We start from the raw sequence: 23,767 nt of genomic DNA on the forward strand, positions 1-23,767 counted from the left end.
CACTATATGACAACATCTACTTTTGCAGTCAGGTGGAATTGTTACTGATGGTGATTGGTTCCAAAAGAGCCAACGGAGGACGCTGTTTGGCCAACTAGTCTCACCTGTCCCTCTTTTGTATCCAGGTGAAATGGCCACTGAGGGAGATAGTCATCACTTTCTCTTCTTTTACCAATGGCTTTGTATAGTTGTAATACAACATACCAGTTACTTGCAGGGCTTTTTTTCAGCCAGAACTCACTGGAACTCTGTTCTGGCATCTCTCAGATGGGCACCATTGCCATTATAAGAGAATAATGGTGTTCATGGTGAGTTCTGGCACCTCTTTTTCTAGAAAAATAGCATTTGTTAATTTTATGGTGGGACAAAGCTGCCCTCCTGACACTAGCATCACTCCTGCTTATCTGGGCAGGGCTTGGGCAGGGTGATGGGGTAAGGCTGAGCAGTTTCTCCGGTGGGACTGGCATCCCCAGTACAGTGCTCCACTTTCTGCAACAGCATGGCTCTGGCTTCCTTCACAGCCTATCCAGGTAAACAGCAACACCCATGTCAGAAGGGCATCTTCATCCCATGTATACCATGATTGTGTCATGCAGTTTGGTAAAACAAAGAATGCAACGTTACATTGCTCTATATATGTGAAGGCAAAACACGCTGTTTAAGAATCACATGTCTGAAGGAAGTAAACCCCATGGTGCTTAAAGAAGCCTTGTTAAGCCTGTTTAGGACTGCAGCCTTAGGAAGTTTATAAACTGTACTGTAAAATGATGGGCTTTCACTTAATCCATGCAAATGCATATAAGGTAATTTACACCCTGGTCCTATGCATATTTATTTTCATCCCCCTGGCACTGGAACTGTTTTTCAGTAGCAGAGCCCATGCTTTGCACATGGAAACATTCACATTCAATTCACCAGATCTCTACTCAACAGGATCTCAGGTACTGGATTTGGAGAGATCCCTATCTGAATCCTTGAAAACCTGCTGCCAGCTATTGTTACAAATATATATCTGCACATAGGAAAAAAGTATCTTTGTAAACTGTACCTTTTAGCTATGGCCTGAAAACTCCTTCTGTATGTGAAGCAATAAATAGTAGATTAAGTGATGTGTGGGTCCTCCTAGACAAATTTGGCAGTGTTAAACACACCACATATCCTGCAGTCCTATGTAATTCGACATCCCATTTGACTGAGTAGGACTTATACACAGGAAAGTGAACCCAGGACTGCAGCCTTAAGCTGCTGTAGTGATAGTTGGTTTCAGGAGGACTAACATGTTACCTCCTGCATTGCTTATTTCAGGGCTTGTTGCACTCATTTTTTAATATATATACATGCTAATGCTTAACCCACCATCCACGGTTGATATGAATAAAACTCTGGCTATGCAGTATGCAAGGCTGGTTTCCTATATATATTAAGAAAGGTGCCCAGAATGGAGAAACTACTCAGCTTTTTCCTCCCAGGTACGTGTCCTTGTTTCAGATGGTGTGTTAAAAGGGCCTGAACCCAGAGTGTCATGCAAATGTGCCCTTCAACACAGTGGCTGTAATTATTTATTGAGAACCCAATGGCATTTTAATTTATGAGACAACATACTATTGAGAACTCATTACATTAATAGCCAAATTGCATCTGGATTCATTAGGCTCAAAACTCTAGAGCAGCCAACAATAGCCCCTGAGGGCACTGGATAAAATTCTAACTTGCTGCACTGTTAAGTGCTCTTGATGGACAACAGGAGGAAAACAGGGAGCAAAAGAATAAGCACTTTCTATGGTTCACATCCACAGAGCCTTTCTTTTTTTAAAAAAAAAGCAGGGAAAGAGTTTTCATTTTATCAACCTAATCACTATGCCATCTTTTACTATCCCTCAGGAAAACTGAAGGACATTGTTTCATGTTTTACACCAGCTGGTCACATGATTGGATAAAACATTAATGTCCTGGAGGAGCAGAGCTGTACTGATAAGCAGAACTGTTTAGTAGCACTATGGCTGTGCTGGGTAGGACTGGTGGGAATTGTAGTCCAAAACATCTGGAAGGTGTGTGGGGGAGGCTGGGTTAGTACCATGCCACAACTTTAAGCTTCATTGTTGGAAGAGAGTCCCCAGCACAGCCATTATTCCCTTCTTCTCCTAAAAGAATTTAGGCACATGGCTGGAAGATTAGCTTTTAGTTCTCTCCTTTTTGTTGCTCATCTAACTGTAACAAATACCCATTTCGGTGCAGCAAATAAAACCAAGTTATAACAGAAGCAACAGGAACAATAAACCAAGCTGACGTATGCAACCTATTCCGTATCTGATATGACTGAAAAGAAGTCTCTCTGTTAATCAATAGAAACAGAATATTGTGTGTGTGTCTGTGTTTCTCTTGTTGGACAATGCTACCCTGGCTGTAGTCACAGGGGGGAAACAAACCTGTTACAACTTAGCAGTTAGCACAGGAGAAAAAGCATGCTTGGGGAGGGAGTGTGTGATCTCCCCTTTCAGCTTCATGCAGTCTCATATATATATATATATATATATATATATATATATATATCAAATCAGTCCTTGAATGAGAACAAGGTTTTGGTTTAACAAATAAAAAGGTGCCAGTACCTTGAAATGGCAGCATTCCAGCTGCTGAGAAATGTTGCAGTCAGACAGCTCACTCGGTGCTAGCAGGCATGAAACAAGTTAATGTGCTACCTGCTTGAATACAGTGGTGGTTCTGCCGCTTCTCGTCTATCTGATCCACCTGGTAGCCTCTGCCAGTAGTCGAGGCACTTGCAGCAACATGTATGTTCTATTCATGCGCAGTCAGTCCCATGCTGTACTATTTGTCCAGAGGCATCAGATCTTTAGAGCTTCCTCAAATGTGATTGGCTGCCCCCCCCCCCGAGCTCATTGTACTTCTCTGGCCTTAACCTTCAGTGTGTTCAACATGCTTCCCGAGGGATATCTGTCTGTCTGTGTCAAAGAGAATTAGCAGCTAAGGGAACGTTGGCAGGTTAGGAGGAGATGGTTAAAAATACCGTTTCGTCCCATCCCCCCCCCCACTCTCCGAAACAGACTTCAGCGGACAAGACTAATATTTAATTTTCCAAGGCTGTGGGGAAACGGAACGGCGACAAACCAACAGTATTGATAACTTCACAATAGAAAGCTTTGTATTTGCATTCTGGAAAATAACTCGACTGAACAGGATTAGCCACAGTACTGAAGTGATCCGTTTTAAGGAGAGTTAGCATAATCACCCTTAAATGAAAAACAGAGAACAGACTATATTAAGAAGGCTATTTTAAAAACACTAGAGGAAACTGTTAAATAAGGGGAGCTAATCCATTTCAGCAGGTGTTGTACAGAGCATTGCTTAAGCAAAAATAGCCTTGCCTATTATTGGTTTGAGGCATTGTTGTTATAGTTTTTAAATGAACAAGCCATCATGAAAGAAAATGCATTTTTTTTGTTTATTTACTAAAAAAATGGGAAGCATGATAAAAATAGAAACAATCAGAAAAATAACATGAAAAAAAATGCTATCTGCCAACTAGTTAAGAAAACTTTACTGGATCAATCCACTTCCTTCTAACAGATATATTAATTGTAGTTTTAATAAAATATGCATGTTTTGTTTATAGGAGAAATAAATACTATTAAACCTCAGGATATGACTTTTGAATCTATTTATTTGACAAGATTTATATACTGTTTAATCAGCAAATCCTGTAAGTGCTTTATATAAAATTTGAAATGTGGGAGGGTATACCAATTAACAAACCCAAGCTGCCACACATTGTTAGAAAGGCCATCTTTCATATTTACCTTCCTGTTTCCTGTTGCAAGAATCAAAATGACTTAAAAGATCCACATCTTTGTCTTTTTGCTGCTTTCTTGGAGGGTGGGGTTGAGAGGATCTCTCGAAAGTCATGATACACTGCATGTTGGTGGCAGAACATCTCACTATCACCCAACACTGGGAAGATGCAGTCGGAGTTACCATCCAACATTTGAATGGAAAGCCCTGGAACCTAGCTGTTACAGGACAACTAAAAACCATCTAATGACCTTAAGAAATCACAAAGCCACAGACTCCATTCAGAACACTTGGCAAGACCTCGTTTATTTCGATAATGATGATGTAGATGCACAAGGGCCAGACTGGACTGCAACCTTTTTGGAATCTATAAGCTTTCTGTCTGCCCATTTGTAACCTAACAAATGAAAGCATACTGTTGGTCCCTGGCAATACAGAGCATGCTTGCTGTTCATTACCTAAAATATGCAGTCGTACCCTACAACACACCCACTTGCCTATCTACTTCTTTGTTTCGATAAGCTGAAGGTTGCACTGAATTTTATCTTATTTACATGCCGTTGAGTTTATTGTTCATGAATTACATGAATTACATAAGAAAACTATTGAAAACCAAAAAGAAAAAAAAACCCAAGCAACTTGAATTAATATAAATAAGTGTGCCTTTTCCCTCTTACTGCTCAAAATACAACCCAACACCCTTTTTTTTGTTGTTTTCAATGTCTCTTACAAGCCTAAGATCTTTCTGAGCTTAGCCCTTCTGCTGACATTTTCTATACAAGCTCTGGCTATATATTTCTCCTTGCTGGTTTGCTCCTCCTTTCATTTTCTTTAAGAATCCCCTTTAAATCTGAGCTCAGCAGAGAAGTCTTTATTCATCCAATTGCGGTTTTTTTTAGATGGGGCGCTTGGGAGTCACCAGTTGCCACCACACATCTCCTCTTTGGAGCAACTGCATGGTTCCTTCTATTCAGAGTCCTCTGAGTTCTCCTTGGTGCTCTCTGCAGTCTACAGTAACTGTTATTGATCCAGTGGTGCAAAAACATTGTCTATTGGAAGGCCCTGCAATCAGCCACAGAGAATCTGGTTATTTTGCTCCTGTGTGGGGTGCTTTTCCCTGTGCTGTCCTCTTGTGTTTCCTTCCTTTTCCTTCAAGATTGCCCATGTCCTTCTAAAAACACTTCCTATGCTATATCTAGAAATTCTGCATCTCTGCTGATAGGTATGTGTTAAGCCCTTGTATATTCTCTTCCAGCTGGGATGTCAGCTTGTACTTGCTGCAGGTTTACTTCTATATGTCCCCAGGCAGAAAAACAAACATAGCACTGATCTTGCAGGTCACCAGTCTCTCGGTAGACCTGTTGGTTGCTTGCTTGTACAGTAGCTGTTTCTGTTACCTTCCTGGATCCCTGGCAATACTTCCCCAATAAAATTGCATGTAAAACTCTCTGTTTGCTACCCATCTTCACTTGCTCTGTATCTAATGAAATCCCAGCATTTTAAATATGCACATGCTGCAGCTGATTGGATCAACCAGAGGCCCACATCAAGTCCCTAGTTTGTCCAGAAAATTTAATAAACAGTACCTCACATTTTACAAATGAAGACGACTTAAGGGGTAAGAAAATGGCTTTAAAGTTTAAAAACAGTGGGGGAATGATAATACTGGCAGCTGCATGTCTCTTTAATTTTTCCTTCTTATTCATGCTAGATGAGCCTCAAGAAAAAAAGGAAAGATTTCCTTTTAGCAAACACATGTTCCCCTTCCTAGATGGCTTCATCAACCTAACATGTGTTTACTTCCAAATTATCTTAGCTGGTATAATTTTAATTATTAAACATCTGTTTCTTAATTCCCAACAGTAGTGCCTTTTTATTAAAATGTTACAAAAGAGCTTGCCCATTCCTTTAGTAAGAAGCTTTTAGAACAGCCGGAGCTTACCTAGGTACCACATTCACTGGAAAGCAAATTCAGGCAATTGGCTAAAGGTAATGTTATCTGGCAGGTCTTGAGACTTACCAGTAAATGTCAGCAATGTGTGTCACATGGCTTGATTAGTAAATAATATACTCCAATATCCCATGAGATAAGTCAAAATTTATTGAAAAGTAATTACGCAAAGCAAAAGTGTAAGATAACATTAGAATGTCCCAAAAAGTCAGCATTTCATTTATGTTGTCACTAGCTTTCTGAAATGTTAATACATACTAGTATATGTGAACACACAAAAGTGCTTGACATAAGTTTAAAATACACTAAAATTTCACTAAGCATGCAATTTTATGCACAGCAACTTGGGAGCAAGCCTCACTAAAAAGAGTGGTATTTAAGTAAATACACATTGAATCGATTGTTATGTTACTGCAACCTCAAATGCTTTTGATGCAGCGAGAGAACTGCACTGAATATGCCCTATTTCCAATTTGATTAAGATTGCTATCTTCTGGTTGTTGGTCAGGGGCAAGACTTTCTATTAGTGTATCTGAGCTACAGAAAAAAATATTAACTGTTTCTTGTCATGCCAGTGTCTGGTTCTATAAACTCCTCTCATTGATTGCTAGTATATTTTTGCAGTGTTCTGTGTTTTGATTCTTGTGCTCTAAGTTCTGATATCTCATCTGGAAAATAGGTAAAGGTAAATGTAGCCCTGCCCGTACGAACCAGTCGTGTCTGACTCTAGGGTTGTACGCCCATCTCACTTAAGAGGCCGGGGGCCAGCACTGTCCGGAGACACTTCCGGGTCATGTGGCCAGCGTGACGAAGCTGCTCTGGTGAGCCTACACCAGTGCAGCACACGGAAACGCCATTTACCTTCCTGCTATAAGCGGTACCTATTTATCTACTTGCACTTAAGAGTGCTTTCGAACTGCTAGGTGGGCAGGAGCTGGGACCGAACGACGGGAGCTCACCCCACCACGGGGATTCGAACTGCCGACCATACGATCAGAAAGTCCTAGGCGCTGAGGATTTACCCACAGCGCCACCCGCGTCCCCATCTGGAAAATACTACGGTGTTAAACCTTTGGTAGCAATAGATAATAGCTTATGTTGCACAATAAACACACTGAAGCTATCCTGGCCACCCTGAGTGTGTTGGTTTGCTTTACTAGTATGTAAAGCTTCTGAATACCAGTTGAAGAAAAACATCTAGAACAGGCCTGCGCTGTGATTTCTCCCAAGCCAAATGTAGCTTGCCATATATGATGGCCTACCAGTACCTGCATAAATCTCCTATTTTTGTTGTCTGTTTGGAACTATGAAAACAGAGAACTTAACCACTCACCACAGCACAATACGTGACTATTGGGCTGTAGTTGACTTAATAGATCACAAATTATGCAGGTCTGTCCAAGACAGATCACACCAGACTAACCTATTTTTTTATGTCGTCATCTGAGAGACAAATTCTTTTCTGGACAAGTGCAAATGAGCTGATCTGCTTGGACCAGATTTGTGCAACTTCAGACTCATCAAGCAAAACACCGGTCACCTCCATGGTGGCTGACAGTCCCCCATTTTTGCAGTCCCAGCTAGGCAGGCTGTAAAAAGTCGAAATTTACTGAACACCTAGTTGGCCACAATATATGGTTGATAGGCTGTGGTTGTTTAGATGAATCACAATTTACATGTGCCTGAATTGGTTCTTACCAGGATATTTGTTGCAGTATCACACAAGGTAATGTTTTGTGGTACTGCATAAAAAAAGTCATTACTGACATTAGTATAATGTATAGTATAGTATTGTTTAGTAATTCATACATATAGTATAGTATTATAACGTTTATAAGGAAGTGGCATGCTATATAGTATAGAGGAAAGAGTTGAATGAGCCAGATGCTATTGTAAGAGAATGGTTGGATTGCATTGCATCCAAAGAAATGTAGAGAGCCAGGATGCAGAAGGACAGTGAGAGAAGGTCAGTGGAGGACTATGAAGTTGGAGGCAGTGCAGTTTGAGTCTGGGTGATAGAAAATGACTGGAGGTAAGGAAAGGAAATGGCATGGATCTTAGCAGCTGCACATCTAGCCCTTTCCAATCTGCTCACATACTTAGAACTGGCCACCTTGTTTCCTAAATGAAGAGGAACTGAGTTGTGATGTTTGCAGTCAGACTGAAAGACCAGCCAACACTAATGTGTAATTGCAGAACTGCTGGCTTAGCCCTGGCAGACAGACAGTAGCAGCAAAACAGATTGCCTGCCTGATAAAGTCCATATGCTTGAAATACACCATACATTTGGCTTTTGCTCCTTTAGGAAAGCCTTGGGGAAATGTTAGGCCAGTAATCTAAAGCGTCACAAGGCAAGTCAGCTCTTTCTAGGTCCACCAGTTCTACTCTACCTGACTTCTGCTGCCTCCAGAGTTAAAGGTGGAATCATCTTGTGAAATATTACAGAGAAGCAAGATATGGGAGTTTCCTTAGAAACGAGGCTTAAATTCAGTAGTTTTCTTGGTACTGTGGAGGAGTAAGTTCAGAGTACTGTACTTAGAAATCTTCCAAGTTTGTCAGAACTTCAATTCTTTTATACAGTTAGCTGATAAAACTTTAAAACACACACCCACAAGAGACCTACACCCAGAGATGCAGTTGGTAAAATGATGGTTGTTAGAAATCTAGCGCCTTCCATCTGTAGCCAGAACTAGCAGTCTTTGGATCCCATATATGGTTGAGGACTGCAGCCACTTTGCAGTGCCTCACAGAGCATAGAATTTGTGCATTTTTCCCAAGATGCAATGATCTAGAGTGCTGATGCTTTTATGAAAGAATTCAACACGTCCACAGATACCTCTCAACAGCTACTATGAGCCATGAGAGCTATGCTTCTTGTCAGGGAAGAGTTAGAAGTTTCTAGTTTCTCAGAGGGAGAAAGCATTCCCCAAGGGGGGGAGGAGAGCAGTGAATCTAATAGAAGAGAGCAACAGGAACAACAGGGAGGGACAGGATGTTCCCAGGAAAGGCAAGGGTTCAGTTCTAGCTCAGATTCGGAGGAGGGGAGATACAAGCCAGCTCTAGTGAGGTGGTTAGAAAAAAGAGCGGGAAAGCGAAAGGAAGGGCGCCTTCGCCATTTTGAGAGTGGCTGGTCACGGAGAAGCAGAGCTCAGAAGCTATCTGAAATAAGTGACTCTGAGGAATAATATTTAAGAACCGTTTATAAGGTTGTTTTGTTAATATGCAATAAAAAGTTACAAAAGAAAAAGAAGCGTTTGTGTGGTGATCTGAAGAGGACAACGACCAGTCCTGACAGCTTCTTATGAACATCTCTACCCCACCCTTCAAGATTTGAGATAAAAGATAAATTTCAATTGTTGCATCCACAAGCTAAAAGCAGTAGTTCTAAAACAGGAAGCATAGACCACAAACCAAACAGGTGCCATTAAAGTGAGAGTGTCGGGGGGGGGGGGAGGATATTCACCTCATGCCAGAGATAGGAATCAGGCAAGCCTCTTTGGAGAGAGCATTCCAAAGCTGGGGAACTACCGCTGAAAAGACCCCCTGTCCAATAGCCACCTGACAACGGCAAAGGGACTAGGAGGAGGAAAACTTAATGTATGGTCACTCACATGGATATCATGGTTACAAGCTGTGAAAGAGATTTAAAGGTCAAAACTAGCTCTTTGAACTGACCCTGGAAATAAACCAGGAGACAGTGCAGCTGTCAAAGTACTGGTATGATATGGTCAGAGTTAATGACAGTCCCAATTAGTAATCTGCTTTAAACTAAATGGAGTGCCGGAGACATCTTCCAAGGCAGTCCCATATAAAGCACATTACATGAGTCTAGTGAAGTCTCCATGTTCAGAGTAAACCTCTAAGTTCCAGGTGGTGGGAGCAAGCAGTAGGTAAAGGCTTCTGTTGACTTGTCTTCCTTGTGGGCATGACACCAGACTGGCCAATCTTAGAAAAGGGAGTCTAGATGAGACAAACCTAGCAGGACTCCTCATAAATTCTTACGGATTAAGCTCTTAATAAGAAATTACTTTATATAACTATTCTGCACCTGAGGGTCAAAGTCATTCCTTTTCTGCATGGATCTATTTATGTGAATTGGTAACAGACTTGTGTAATTAATACCCTCATTTGGATTCCTGAATATCACGTGTCACAGAGCAAATTAATGCATTACATTCTATATAGGGATGGGGGAAATGCAGACTGCATTTACTGGTGAAATCTACCTAACCCACCCTGTGGTGGGTGGAAATAGGGGTTAGGAATGAGGGGAGGGAGAGGATTTGATTCAGTTCCCATTTAAAGGCAGTCCTGCCACATTCACATTTTTCATAACAATATGCCAACTGAATATGTCAACCAATATGCTTAGCCATTCTTTGGAATTTGCACTTCTCTTAATTTGCAAGGCACTTCTGTAGCCAAGGAATGTGTGCAAAAATGCATGTGCTAAGACAGAGTGCTCATAAAACGCATTTGAAAACAGCATACAAAAGACATTAAATGTGGGGAAATTGCTTTGTGAAAATGTGTAAATTTGCAAAATTGCATATGAAGGCAGGAATACTAGAAGAAATTTGCACTAAACTGCTGCTGAGTTTTTGTGAACGGAGGTGGAGAACTGAACTTGAGGATGGGGAAATGAGAAATGGAGAGACCCAAAACTGAAAGAAACCCAAAGAAGACAGATTCACCTATCCCTAATTCTGGATCAGCATTCTTTTTCCCTGACCCAAAGTCTGAACAACTGGTCTTACACAATGTTTAAGCAATAGCCCTTTCTCCAGCTACTACAGTGGTACCTCGGGTTACTGATGCTTCAGGTTACAGATGCTTCAGGTTACAGACTCCGCTAACCCAGAAATAGTACCTTGGGTTAAGAACTATGCTTCAGGATGAGAGCAGAAATCGCACAGAGGTGGCATGGCGACAGCGGGAGGCCCCATTAGCTAAAGTGGTACCTCAGGTTAAGAACCGTTTCAGATTAAGAACAGACTTCCAGAACGAATTAAATTCTTAACCCAAGATACCACTGTAGTATTATTCAGAGGTGTAGCTTTTCTGCTTCAAAAGTTATTTTCCTGATTTAAATAACCTCATTGCATGAATATTGCAAATGCAAACCATGATTGAGCAAGGTAACCTCTCTCCTTATTCGTCCCCTCTGTTCACCACCACCTCACCCAGGTGCGCCTCCTTTTTTGTGATGAAGGGCAGTATAAATATGCAATAATAAGGAAGATGCAAACTGGAGTTCCCTCCCACTATCTTCTTAATCCAGGAGCAGATAGACAAGCAGGGTCAGCAATGAGACCTGGATATTGGAACAGCAGGACAGGAGAAGCTGTGGTTACGTACTCTTCTGCAGCTGCTGAGCTGCTAATGAGACAGGCAGGATTTCTAGGTTGTGACCTGGCAGCCTTAGCTGTGGCAGATGCACTTAAACAAGGACATATGCAAATGAGCAATAGCTGGTGATTTTATTCTTCGTCCTGCATAGAATCTGAGCTGCCTTGCACTTGGAAAGCCAGATCAGAATTAAGTAGGCTCCAGGCCCTTTAGTGACTCACACGCTCATCTTTCCAAGGGCTTCTCTTTCCTCATCATCTGGTGCCTGTATACTCATTTTCACATATTTGTTTGTGCAAAAATTGTGTAACCTTGGTTTAAGCTGGTAAATGGTCCACATTTGTCTGCCTCAATAGGTTTTCCCTATACTTTTGTGTTTGCACACAATCCATTTAAAATGAAATCGTCCTAATATGGCTTTGGTATACCTCAGCATTTCTCTAAGGTGGCTGTTTTGAGATCTCCCACAGTAGTTCAATGTCTCTCTGCTGAAGTTACCAGACTCCCAGTTTCCACAAAGGAAAGCAGACGTCCACAGGTGTATATGCCTGTGGAAGTGCAGAAATACCCGTTGGTTTATATCCTATTCCATGAGTGTGCTGCCACCTAGCAACAATTGAACAGATTCAGTCTTACAAACATGTGACTAGAAAATCAGAATACCAGTAGCACATCCATGCCAAAGAAAGTAAGAACCCCATTGGGTTCAATAGGAGTTACTCTGAGGTATGGATAAATTTGGGGAGAAGTTAGATTCAGATTGCATTCAAAGGTGAACCTACCTCATTCACATTTTCTGAAGCAGTACACAAACGAAAACATTCACTTCTCTGGTTTTTGCAGTGCCGTTCTCCAGGACTGAACCTGAATAGATAAATATATGGAAATTATTTTACTACTCTACACATTTTAAAATCATAGTGATAATTTATTTCCAATTTTTTTCTACCATGTTTTCAGAGTTAAAATAGGGTATTTTTCCCCTAAAGGTTAAATTGTATTGATTTAATGGTTTTTTTGTGGGGGCGGGTTGCATTTGCTATTGGAGAACATCAGTTGCTCAAAAAGCATCAGGCATCTAGCTAGAGTCTTATAAGTCAAGTCAAGTCAAGTCTTTTTATTATGGTCATTTACCAGTGTGTTCTGGGTGGACATTTATCTGTCAGAATTTATATATATATATATATATATATAAAATTTATTATTTATTCCCCACCCATCTGGCCGAGTTTCCCCAGCCACACTGGGTGGCTCCCAATCGAGTGTTAAAAACAATACAGCATTAAATATTTTAAACTTCCCTAAACAGGGCTGCCTTCAGCTGCTTATCTTTCTGGCCAAGGAGTGTTTTTATTAATAATTATAACCCCATTATATCTCTCTCTCCCCCCCCTTTTTCTTTCTCATTATTTTTTTTAATTTTATATTATACCATCAACATAAAAAGAAACAGTTGTCAACAACCAATGTTGTTGTGGTAACGTAAGTCCTGGGTCTTATAAGAAAACTCCACCTTAAAACTAAGTTGAGAACTAGTCCTGAATTAGCAGGCCTCTGTATCTTTATTCTTTCTCCTTCCTCTCCTCTTAGGTGAAGGTTGGCTAAACCAAATAATTGCTGTTCTCCTTACAGATAAGAAAGCGTTAACACCAGTTGAAATGCTTGGTATGTCACAAGGAGGTGGCAGCCTTCACTTTCAGCAATTCCCTTGATTGATTGCAATGATATGATCTGTTCAAAATTTTCATTAAGAGAGAGCTTAATCTTGCCCTGTGCAATGCTTTCTATTCCACACTTGATAGCGATACCTTTTGTACTCTGGTGATCTAGTCCATTATATTTGAATTGCCTTAATCTGTGGAAATCCAGGTTTAAAAAGCTGGCAGGGTGAGAAGGGATGGGATGTGAAAAGCCCAGAAGCCTTGTAAAGTACAGTGGTACCTTGGGTTACAAACTTTGGGTTACAGACTCCGTTAACCTGGAAGTAGTATCTTGGGTTAAGAATTTTACCTCAGGATGAGAACAGAAATCGCAAGCTGGCGGCAGCGGGAGGCCCCATTAGCTAAAGTGGTACCTCAGGTTAAGAACGGACCTCCAGAATGAATTAAGTTCGTAACCAGAGGTACCACTGTACTCTTTTAAGTGACTGAGAATGATCATGGACTAACATTTTTTTTAAAAGAAGAAGCTTTTCTCTTGGGAATTATAGCCAAACAGTATAGAAATTTATTTATGTATGCAACTACAGCTGCAAGAATGTTATTTGCCCAAAAGTAGAACGAAGAAGAAGTCCCGACAAGAGATTAACAGATACATAAATTTATGGATTATGCAGAAATGGCAAAAGTTACTGGAAGAATAAGAAATCAAGATAAAAAACTTTTTATTTAAAAAAAATGGAAACGGTTAAATGAATATTTACAAACAAATTTTAAACAGATAAAGACATTGGCAGGATTACTGTAATAACCTACAGTTTCAAAAGAATATATAAACAAAATAGATGAATAAAGAAATAAGTTAATTTACACAGGAAACAATAAAATTTAAGGAACCATAGAAAGGGGAGGAAGGAATTTGAGGTTTGAAATGTTAAAACTATTGTTAAACTATTAAAATGTATATAAATGAAAACTATAAATAAAATTATAAAAAAGAGAATGATCATAGGCATCAATTATTACTTTTTAAACCATTAGAACATTGTTATGCATATACTTATGAGGTAGTATTGAGTGATTGTGACTACCTCGTGGGAGCAAATTTTGTAGTTCGCTATACACTGTGTGGGGAAATCCTTTATTGTCTGCCCTAAATCTTCCAACATTATGAGTCACTGGATATCACTGAGTTTTACTTTGTGTGTGTGAGAGACAAACTTTTCTGTCTGCTTTCACCACATAATTTTATACACCATTATAACATCCCTTCTTGCTCACCTTTTCTGTAAACAAAAAAACTCCAGATGTTGCCATTTTCCTCACAAGAGAATTGTTTTGATAATTTAGGTTGCCTTTTCTCAACATTTCCCAGCTTTACAGTATCTTTTTTGTGGTAGGATGATGAGGGCCACATTCACACCATACTGATGCCACTTTAAACAGTCATGGCTTCCCCCCAAAAATAATGGGATAAATATTTTGTTAAGGCTCCTGAAAGTAGTTTGGAGGCCCCTTTCCCCCTCTCAGAACTACAATTTCCAGAGTTCCCTGTGAAGAGAACCACTTTGAGAACAGCAGCTCTGTGAGGGGAAAAGGGGCCCTGAACAAACCACATTTACCAGAATTCTCTGGGGGATGTTTGAAGTGGTATTATGATGCTTTAAATGTGTGCTGTGAATGTGGTCTACAGCTGTACACAATATTCCAAGTGTGGTCACACCTTAGATATTATTGTAGTTATATATTATTGTTGATGTTGTTACCTCACATCCTGACATGGGTACTTTATTCACCGAGCTACTGTATCCTTACTGGATGAAGTAGCTGTGTTTACATAACTTTTTCTATGTCGAAAAAAATTATGTGTTCATTTTTTCTGCCTGTATTTCTCTTCTGTTTTTCTCCATCTCCTCTTCGTACATCCTCCCCCCCTCCCATTTCCTATTGATTTTCCACTGTGATACACTTTCATCTTTTTTCCTTCTCAGTGTCCAACACTGGTCTTTCATTCACACTCTGTCTTTTCTGTCATTGTGTCTCTGGTGGTTGTAAATTATTAGTTGAATTTTTTTCAATTTCAGTTGCCATACATAGTCCCAAAGGCCTAATCTTTCTCTGACATTTCATGTCATCATTTTTCTTTGTATGCATGTTTGGGCATATACAGTCCAGAAATATGTACAGCTAAGCCATTCACTTCAGTGGACTTATTCACAATTACTCTTGTGCTGGCCCTCGCACTTGCGGGCTGTGTTCAGTTTTCACTGGCTGTACCCGTTTTTCCCATTGTGCCACACTGGAACTCACTGCTGTCTCTTTCCCTCTGCTTCCTTTTTCACCCAGCACGTACACACACAGTATACCCACTTTACTAATGCAAACTTCAGAAGGTCCGCAACCTAATTTTAGTGCCAATTCTCAGTTCTGGAACAGGTGAAATAATAATGAGAAAGCACCTTTGATGTGTATATGAGGATACTGCATTTCCTCATTGGCATTGCTGAGTAACCCTCTTCCATACATCTGGGGCTGTAGGAAGAGCTTTCAAGATCTCACTTCTAAAAATTAACTATTACCGCTAAACATTTTGAATATACACGTTTTAAAAACAACATGAAATGCTCTCCAGCAATTGCATGTGTTAAATTCTCCACAAATTTGCCCACTTCTGATCAAACACTCTTGACTGATCACAAGCCAGCAAATGGCTGCTATTGTTTTCTTCTGCATGCTTCTGTTAACTGGTCCTCAATATTAAATAGGCAAATCGTGTACTTTTTTCCTTGTTGTCTTTGCCCACTTGGGCAATGAGTCATGAAGCTGTTACTCAGTTGAATCTGCTCTGCGTTCTATAATTTTGAAGGGAAACTGTTTCTCGTGTTTATCCTTTGATAGGCATTCTGATGACTGTAAAGCAACACATTTCGCATGGTAGTACAAAGATGCTTTTATTTATCTGTAAACCTTTGCATTGTGTTTCATGTATATACACATATTGATTCAAACTGCTTTGGGATGCTGCTGTGCATTCTGGCGGGGGGGAGATGTGTAGTTCTGCACTACATCCATCAAATGTCTGCTTTTTCTTCTTGCCTCCAATCTCCACAGTGCACACTCCTGTTCTGTTTATCCCATAGGTCTTTGGAGTCTCAGTTCTCATCCTAACCACTATGCACATGTACAATAGTTATGGGTGGGCAGACTTTAGATTTGTATTATAATAAAATAAAATAAAATAAAATAAATAAATAAATAATAATAATAATAATAATAATAATAATAATAATAATAATAAAAAAAAATTTGTATGCCACCCATCTGGTTGGATTGCTCCAGCCACTCCGAGTGGCTTCCAGAATATACAAAACATTAAATACTTGTGTTTTACTAGAACCTCAAGATCTCCAACCAGAGCCAGGTACAAAAGACACACAGAGCTAAAAGTTCTGTGTATAGGAAGTTCCTTTTGTTAGGGACCAGAATCCTCTTCAGGTGATGAAGCAGAAGACTTCAAAACAGAAGGACATGAAGGGCTCACTTCAGAAGTAGGGCTAGCCAAAGACATTTCAGCACCTGAGGTGAGCTACAAAATGGTGCCTTCACCAGGAAAGAAGGGGTGAGTGAAGATCAACATCAAGAACAATGGGGGAATCAAGCTGCATCCATCAGCCAAACAGGGAAGCTGCTTTTGGTGATTCCTCCTTCACCCTGCAGCACTCCATGGACTCAGCTACATTGGTAAAGAAATGTGCTATAAACATGCAACACCAGATGGCGCCAGAGAGCAGGGATTTTTAAAACTTGATTTTCCATAGAGATTTTTTTCTTTTGTTATAACAATCTAATTTCTGACTTATTTATAGTATTCCCCCGCCCCCCGTGTTTAGATCCACCACTTGTCTCCCAAATCTATGCTGGATGGTTCCCCAACTCCCTGGAGCAAATTTAATCGGAGTGTGTGAGGCTGCAGTGAAAGGGGGGGGGGGGGAATGGCTGAAAACAGTAGCATCACCATTAAACACAACCCAAGGGAAACAACAGAGTAAGGGAGGAAAATGGAGGATTATGGAATGATTTCAGGTGCATATAATGCAGTTTTGTAGTGGATTGGGAATAGGGGATTTCTCATAGAAAGAATGATGACTTTTTTTAACTTTAACCTTCCCTTGGTGAATGATGTTGATGTGCTTGACTGCTTACTGCACAGCTGTTCATTTCAAAAGATGTATGTGTTAACTGGATTGGTATGGATTTTATGTTATATTATTTTTATATTAGATCACAAAACTGTCTTGAAGACTTGGCTTAGGGCAGAATGAGTGAGTGATGTGTTAAATTAAAATAAACATATTTTCAGGGATGCGGAAGTTTGGTTTGGTCCCCATATACCTTAGTGACTCTCCCCGTATCCTACTCTGAACTCTGTGTACTATAGCCAAGAGCAGCTTCTGAATATTATCCTGAGTGTGGCAGACGGACTGGGCACTCAAAAGGCATTCCGGGTGCCTGCTTACCCCTGAAATTATGTAAGATATTTTTATTTGGCTGCATAGTCAGAGAATGGGGACAGATGTGTTTATTTTAGTCTATTTCTCATATGTGCTGTTTTTAGAACTTGTTTCAGAATTTGACTTAAATGCCTTGGTGGTTTCAGCTGATTTATGGAATGAATTTGCTAAACCCTTTTACCTAAGAATAGATTCTCTGCTGTTTCATGCAGCCCTCTATTAGTTGCCTATGTAATGTTCTAGTGTGGGGATACTGGTTAGACAGGCTATGTTGGGGTGGTGCAAATATGACTGGAACTCCTGGGTGGGATGAACTGCTTCTCCCCAGCTCCCAGCCAACCTCGCAAGTCCACAGGCTAAAAGCCCAAGGCAGCCTGTCTCCTTTATGTTCCAAACCACAAGAGCTTGAGTGAGACAGGTGCAGAGAAGGTGGGCCTTATATGGCCAAGTACATAGAGGGAGCCTGTCACTGGCATGAAGATGGGACTCAAAGTGTAAGACTCTGTGGAACCACAGAGCAAAGTGTACAGCTGAGTGAAAGGAGATACCCCAGCTTCATCCTTAGAGAGCTGTCCCTGTCAGAGCCTCTAGCTCATTAACGACGTGTTAATCACCGTTCAGCAGCAGAGATTCAAAAAATGAATCATCGCTGCTTATCTTTTAAACCCGGGATATTAACGTACAGCAACTTTCTGACCATTCCTTGGGGTGAATTTTGACAACTCTATTTCTACTGTTTTAGTGCAGATGTTGCAAATGCTCGAGTGCGGAAGGGCTGGGAATGGAGTGAGAAGGCAAGGGAAGTAATAAGAAAGTGTGGGTGGCAGGCTAAACCAAAGCATTCCATGTTTGTACTGTCTAACAAGCTAACAGATGGATTGCGGAGTATGCTTTTGTGGATCAGAGACTACTTTGACAGATGGGCCCCATGACCAGGAAAGCTTAGGCTACAATATATTGCTTTAGGCTGCAATCCTATGCATACTTCCCTGGGAATGAGTCCCATCAAAGTTATCAGGGCTGACACCTGGGTATACAGGACTGCATTGTTAGTTTTTCACCTGCCATGAGACTCTGTTTTTTTAGCTGCATGGCTAACCCGCCAGTGGCGTAGCCTGGGGGGTGCGGGGGGGCCGGCCGCAATATCTGGGGGGTAGGGTTAGGGGGCGCAAATCCACGGGTTAGGGGGTGCAAATTACTTGCCTTGCCCCGGGTGCTGACAACCCATGCTACGCCACTGTAACCCGCTAGAACACTACTGGCAAATAGACATATTTTAGTCACTGAAATCAATCTGATCCAGTTTCCACCCAGTGCTTTCCTTTACGTCGTCAAGAGTAAAAGAAGAAGATACTGGGAAGTGGGGAGGATGGGAAATTTCTCTATCAATTATCATTTGTGGGTAGCATTCTGCATTAATTTCCACTGACAATGTACAGAAAGAGTATGGGGGCTGCAGTTCATGGTAGGGATGGTGCGCAGTAGCCATTCATTTTAGTGAAGCTTGCACAGGAGAAGTCCCTGGTGGATTGTGCCCTTTGTGTTTTTACAGGTTTATCGTGTGTTGCATAATACAAGTGCTCTAGTGATCCTGGCTAAAAAGAAAGAGTGTCCTGAAATAGACCTGTATCACTTTCAGACTGACCTTTTCATGCCACAGTTAAGAGCTCTCTCGCTAAGCTACCTCTCTGATCAAATCTCACTGGGCACCAGTTTTGCTGGTCTAATCTTTCTATGGTTGTTTAATATACAGTGTGTTTTACACACACACACACACACACACACACACAGAGAGAGAGAGAGAGAGAGAGAGAGAGAGAGAGAGAGAGAGAGAGAGAGACTGGCAATTTTAGATACCTTGATTTGGGACTAGGCCATCTTGTTTTTACTGGGACTCTTTAGAATTGTAGTTGTACTAAAAAGTTTATAAACTATTGCTGTTGCATCAGACATTTCTGTGAGAATTGCTATGCCCCAAAATTTAATCAACCACAATCCTTTCCAGTTATTTATGTGCTGACAATCAGTGGCGTAGCGTGGGTTGTCAGCACCCGGGGCAAGGCAAGTAATTTGCGCCCCCTAACCTGTGGATTTGCGCCCCCTAATCCTAACCCCCAGATGTTGCACCCGGTGCGGCCGGCCACCCCTGCACCCCCCACGCTACACCACTGCTGACAATATAGTGGTAACTGTTTTGATTGTACACCCCATTAGGCTCTGCCCCCTAAACTTATGCATGCTCACTGGACTTTATAAAAAGACCTCCACAGGATTGCTACTATATACAACTATACAGGTGTGGGGGGTACTGTTTGTGTGTTTGAGAACCCTGCTTTTCCAGAGTTCTTGAAAGCATGGAGGAGAACTCTCCATGTGTACAGTTGGACATGCAGGGATCTTACATGTGCATGAATCAGGGACGGACCATATCTCCAATACAGAGTACTATATGATAATACAGTGGTACCTCGGGTTACATACGTTTCAGGTTACATATGCTTCAGGTTACAGACTCCGCTAACCCAGAAATAGTACCTCGGGTTAAGAACTTTGCTTCAGGATGGGAACAGAAATTGTGCGGCGGCAGCACAGCGGCAGCAGGAGGCCCCATTAGCTAAAGTGGTGCTTCAGGTTAAGAACAGTTTCAGGTTAAGAACGGACCTCCGGAACGAATTAAGTACTTAACCCGAGGTACCACTGTATACTGGATAACATACAGGGGGGGTGCCATCATAGCTGTCAACTTTTCCCTTTTCTTGCGAGGAATCCTATTTAGAATTAGGGAATTTCCCTTAAAAAAAGGGAAATGTTGACAGCTATGTGCACCATCCTTTTTGGGCCAGTGGTATATTTCAAATTTTGAGAGTGTGTTGTGGGTGCACAAACTTCCTTATGCTTACCATAGGAAATTGGCTAAGTCCTGCTGGGCCTAACTATGGAGATCACACAATTGATTTTACACATATACACACACGTTCTGGACCCAGCAGTCAGACTCCTCTGCTAGAGTTAATAAGTCAGGAGGGACAGGTGTCAAGAGGGCATGTGGATAGATCTGTTGCCACCAGCACCTTGTTAATGTCAGCTGAATGTATAAGCTGGAACTAATCCCATAATACAAAATTGATTCTGGCACTAGCTACTTCAGTGCGAGCTGCAGTCACTGCAGAATCAAGATCAGTCTGAAGGAATGTCTCCACCCCCATCATTCTGTCCGGACACTGAGGTCCAGCTCTGAGGGCCTTCTGATGGTTCCCTCACTGTGAGGTGTGAGGTTACAGGGAACCAGGCAGAGGGCCTTCTTGGTGGTGGTGCCCTCCCTGTGGAACACCCTCCCATCAGATGTCAAGGAAATAAACAACTATCTGACTTTTAGAAGACATGTGAAGGCAGCCCTATTTAGGGAAGTTTTTAATGTTTAATGTTTAATGTTTTATTTTGTTTTTAATCTGTTGGGAGCCACCTAGAATAGCTGGGGAAACCCAGACAAATGGGTGGGGTATAAATAATAAATTATTATTAGTATTATAAGGGACTCAGCTATATAGCTGCAAATAAAACATTTTAAGTGTATTGTAAAGTGTAATATACAAATGTGACACGAGATGGCGAAAGTGAGCTATGGAAAATTCAGTGTATCCCCTCCCCCCCAAAAAAAAGCTTTTTAAAAAAAGCATTTTCACAACATTTTTAATATGTGTATAGATTCCACCAAGATCTCAGGGCATCGATATAACATCTAAACAGGATATTTGACAGCATTGTATGCCACCTGACAATATTTGACAGGTTTAATTTTGTTTACTTTTTTAAAAAAGTATCATAGTAATACTTTTATTGGGTTTTTGTTACTTTTCCATTTCCTTTCTAATGGGCCAACCTGCAATTGTTTTTGAAGGCTAAATGGCTACTTGAAGTCTGTGCACTTTTTGAATATGGATGTCTTGGCTGATCTATGTAAGTCATATTCATGGCAATAATTTTAAGAAAACTGAGCTTAGAATAATTAGAATAATTGTACATAATACTAAATCAATATTTATGCATTGCAAAGAAAAAGAAAGCTTTTACCAAGCAGTACTGCATTATTCAGGAATTTCTTAAGATACCTTTTCCCCATTAATTTCTCTCTCACCCCCCTCCCTGTGCTTCATACACAGATGCCAACATAATATAAATCAAGATGTCATTCCTTCAAAAGACCAAGAAGCAACATTTTGTTATTCCAAAATTAATCTCTTTCCCTGGGAACTCTCCTGAACATGGCAGTGTTTTTATTTCCATTTTCTTTTCGTGTAGCTGCCTGTCAGAATGTTAGTGTACATTTCCATTTGCAGTCTTAAGTTTTGGCATGCTTCTCTTTGCCTATTGCCCATTTCCAAACCTTATTTGTACTGACCATTTTCTCTCATGCTCTTTCTCATAAAGATGCATTTGTGATGTTCCCTAACAATGAAAAATAGTTGCACATGATGTAAGGCCTTGTGGTGGGACAACATGTGTCTGTTGACCTTAGCCTAGCACCTTCTGTGCACAAGCAGCTTTTGTATTATGGGAATGTTGTGTGCAATCACATGTTAAGTGAATTACAGCCCTCTTGCTTGCACTTTGCCAGGGTGATGGGGAACCTGCAGCTTTAGAAATATTGGTTTCTAACTCCCATCATCTCTTACTATTGGACGTGGGTGCTGGGCCTGATGGGAACTGGAGCCCAACAATGTCTCGCAGGGCACAGGATCTCATGTGTATTCTGTGAGACTGCCCAAACCTAATCACTGGTTTATAAAGGTGAAGGGACCCCTGACCATTAGGTCCAGTCGTGACTGACTCTGGGGTTGCGGTGCTCATCTTGCTTTATTGGCCGAGGGAGCCGGCGTTCAGCTTCCGGGTCATGTGGCCAGCATGACTAAGCCACTTCTGGCGAACCAGAGCAGCGCACAGAAATGCCGTTTACCTTCCCGCTGAAGCGGTACCTATTTATCTACTTGCACTTTGACATGCTTTCGAACTGCTAGGTTGATAGGAGCTGGGACAGAGCAACGGGAGCCCACGCCGTTGTGGGGATTCGAACCGCCAACCTTCTGATTTGCAAGCCCTAGGCTCTGTGGTTTAACCCACAGCACCACCCTCATCCCAATCACTGGTTTATAGTAGCAAGTAATTTACCAAAGCAAAGAGTAAAGGCAGGTTCGCATCTGCATCTGCATCACAAGGATTCTATTCACCTGGTTATTCAACACTGGATGACTCATAGCTGAATAGAAGAACAGTCTCCATGGAAAAGCACAGTGTCTGTTTTTTATTTGTCATTGGTCACTCTCTCAGCCATGTCACTGCTTGCAGTTATCAAATGATTAACTTGCACATGGGAACCAGTTGTGTGTAGTGCGGGAAGCTGCAGTGGCTCTCCCACAATGTACAGAGGGATATGACTTTTCCAAACTGTAATTGCTGAAGACTGAGCCTCTTTAGCCCTGCCTCCATTTCCTTTGCCCGTTTCTGTTTTCCCTCTGTGGAATTTTATAGCGTGAGCTCCTTGGGGCAAAGACTTGCCCTCTTGTACACTGTAAAGCAGGGTTTGGCAACACACAGGAGAGAAAAAACTTGATTAACATAGAGAAGGCTTTTTGGTTCTTCCCCCATCAGCAGCCCATTAGCACTTCTTCCCTTGTGCTTCACAGGATGGGCAGCAGCCTTTTCCAACCCAAGAGTTGCATTTCTTCATGGAGAACCTTCCAGGGCCCAATTCCAGGGGTGAACAGGGTCAAAGTCAAGAGTGGTCAGCACAATGGATATCCCTACATTCCAGCTACCCAAAAGCCTGAGACATTTTCACTCACCCCCCCACCCCCATCATTTCATTTTCCTTCAAAGAAAGCAAAAGACATGATCATTCCAGTTGGAGATAGTGCCTGAGGAGGGCACAGAACAGGGCTGCTGAGAGGTGTGGCCTGGGAAGTGGGCACAACAAAGGAAAGTCCATATGCTGCATTTGCCCCTGCGCTTGAGGTTTCCCACCCCTGCTTTACAGCTTATAAGAGGGCAAGTCTCTGTCCCAAGGAGCTTTCATTTTAAATTCCACAGAGGGAAAGCAGAAAAGGAGGAAGGAAACAGAGGCAGGGCTAAACAGGGAAGCAATTATTTCTGGTACACACGCTAAGATATAAGCTCAGTTGCAGTAGGGCCTAGGAACAGGGATCTGTGCCAAAAGCCTTGGTGTCAAGGAACAATTTAAAGCTGCTGCAACACTGACAATATAGGTATTAAGACTGTGCAGGATGGTGTTGGTGTGAATGTGAGGCACACATCAGCACACATTTTGTTCATAAATCAAGGAGATATTGCAGTGCAGCTGTTTGGCAGTCTTTCTTACTTCCAGAGTCCTCTATGCAGGTGCATCTGTGGAGGCGGGGGGCGGGGGCGGGAGTCCTGGAAAATGTTGTCTCTAAGTTACTGGAGCATAGTTGCTATGCCATGTAAAGGGCTATGCA

The 23,767-nt window shown here is 41.4% G+C and overlaps 1 protein-coding gene across 2 annotated transcripts in view; it reads left to right on the forward strand.

Annotated features, from left to right (window-relative positions):
• The window catches only part of TLR3 (toll like receptor 3), a 112,937-nt gene that overhangs the window by 62,136 nt on the left and 27,034 nt on the right, over window positions 1–23,767 (forward strand). The window lies entirely within an intron of this gene.

This window comes from Podarcis tiliguerta (genome assembly GCF_965153285.1).
Source record: "Podarcis tiliguerta genome assembly, chromosome: 9".
Lineage (NCBI taxonomy): Eukaryota > Metazoa > Chordata > Lepidosauria > Squamata > Lacertidae > Podarcis > Podarcis tiliguerta.